Source organism: Salvelinus alpinus, chromosome 2 (assembly GCF_045679555.1).
Source record: "Salvelinus alpinus chromosome 2, SLU_Salpinus.1, whole genome shotgun sequence".
In the NCBI taxonomy this organism is placed as follows: domain Eukaryota; kingdom Metazoa; phylum Chordata; class Actinopteri; order Salmoniformes; family Salmonidae; genus Salvelinus; species Salvelinus alpinus.
The window spans coordinates 56,870,839-56,873,179 of record NC_092087.1 but is presented as its reverse complement, the minus strand read 5'-3'; positions in this window follow the sequence as shown (position 1 = coordinate 56,873,179).

Below are 2,341 nucleotides of genomic sequence, written 5' to 3'. Positions count from 1 at the left end.
TCAACATGTTGTCATGGGAAAAAAAATATTATTTCCAACAACCAATGAGCAACTCCACTGAAAATCCAGCTACATATGGAACATATGAGATTGCCAAAAGACGAGTGAGTCTCTTTGGCAAATGACAGGACTGGAATGTTAGCTAAAAAGACTGGTACCCGTACTACTCCCCCAGTGCTATAATTATTAAGTTCTGAGTGAGTTAATTTAAACAGTGGTAAATTATCTTAGTAGAATACATTTCTGTTCTGATTTCAGATTTGAATATCAGAGAAATAGACTAAGATTCCATACTATCTCAGTGTTTGTCTAACTTGTTGGGACAGTGCTCAAAGTAGCTCATTTGTGTCAAAAGGTTTTTAATAATTAATAGAATATTGGAAGTCTGGGAGTTTTTAATAATGGGACTTTAATAATGGGACCTCAGAATGTTGAAGAAATCCCATGAAAGCGGATGATGTTTTTTAAGGTCATCACGAAGTTTAAAAAGTATAAATGTTATCAAAAAGTTGCATAATAGCAAGTTAATCCAGATCAGTCTCCACGTTGTAAAGTTTGAATGGCGTTTCTAGCTTAAACATTGTAAGAGAAATAGGGTGCTAAATAATAATAGGTCATTATTACAATATTTAAAGTGGGACTTTTGCTTTCAAAGTCCCATTAATTAGAATTCCATGTCTATGCAATAATGCAGGCTCACAATACCAACGCATCATCATCCTTCTCAGGTATTCACAGAATTCTCAAAATACGATTTGCTCAGCAATATTAATACTTATAATATATACTTATAATATCAATCTTCTTAAAAAATGCTAAAATTGAGAATTATTTGATATCAGGTGAGAGGAATTCAATAATTTTACAACATTCAACATTATAAAGGCGGAAATGTATTGATAAACTATTTTGACTCTTCTTTAGAGTTGGCCACCCGGCCAAACTGAGCAATTGGGGGAGAATGGCCTTGGTCAGGGAGGTGACCAAGAACCCGATGGTCACTCTGACAGAGCTCTAGAGTTCCTTTGTGGAGATGGGAGAACCTTTCAGAAGGACAACTATCTCAACAGCACTCAACAAATCAGGCCATTATGGGAGAGTGGCCAGACGGATGCCACACCTCAGTAAAAGGCACATGACAGCCAGCTTGGAGTTTGCCAAAAGGCACCGAAAGACTCTCAGACCATGAGAAACAAGATTCTCTGGTCTGATGAAAACAAAATTAAACTCTTTGGCCTGAATGCCAAGCGTCACGTCTGGAGGAAACCTGGCACCATCCCTATGGTGAAGCATGGTGGTGGCAGCATCATGCTGTGGGGATGTTTTTCAGCAGCAGGGACTGGGAGACTAGTTAGATGAACAGAGCAAAGTACAGAGAGATCATTGATGAAAACCTGCTACAAGGCGCTCAGGACCTCAGACTGGGGCGACGGTTCACCTACCAACAGGACAACGACCCAAGCACACAGCAAAGACATCGCAGGAGTAGCTTCGGGGCAAGTCTCTGAATATGCTTGTGGCCCAGCCAGAGCCCGAACTTGAACCCGATCGAACATCTCTCGAGAGACCTGAAAATAGCTGTGCAGCAACGCTCCCCATCCAACCTGACAGAGCTTGAGAGGATTTGGAGAGAAAAATGGGAGAAACTCCCCAAATACAGGTGTGCCAAGCTTGTAGCGTCATACCCAAGAAAACTTGAGGTTGTCATTGCTGCAAGAGGTGCTTCAACAAAGTACTGAGTAAAGGGTCTGAATACTTATGGAAATGTCATATTTCATATTTTTTTTAAATATAAATCAGCAACAAAAATCTAAAAGCCTATTTTTGCTTTGTCATTATGGGGTGTAGATTGATGAGGGGAAAAAACAATTTAATAAATGTTAGTATAAGGCTGTAACCTAACAACGTGGAAAAAGTCAAGGGGTCGGAATACTTTCCGAAGGCACCGTATGTACACTCAGCGGCCAGTTAATTAGGTACACCACCCCGTTCACAAAAATGGTTTGTTCCTACAGACAGTGAGTCATGTGGCCGTGGCTTGCTATATAAACAACTACCTCTTTCCCAACTGTATTTATTTATTTATTTATTTTGCTCCTTTGCACCCCATTATTTCTATCTCTACTTTGCACATTCTTCCACTGCAAATCAACCATTCCAGTGTTTTACTTGGTATATTGTATTTACTTCGCCACCATGGCCTTTTTTTGCCTTCACCTCCCTTATCTCACCTCACTTGCTCACATTGTATATAGACTTATTTTTCTACTGTATTATTGACTGTATGTTTGTTTTACTCCATGTGTAACTCTGTGTTGTTGTATGTGTCGAACTGCTTTGC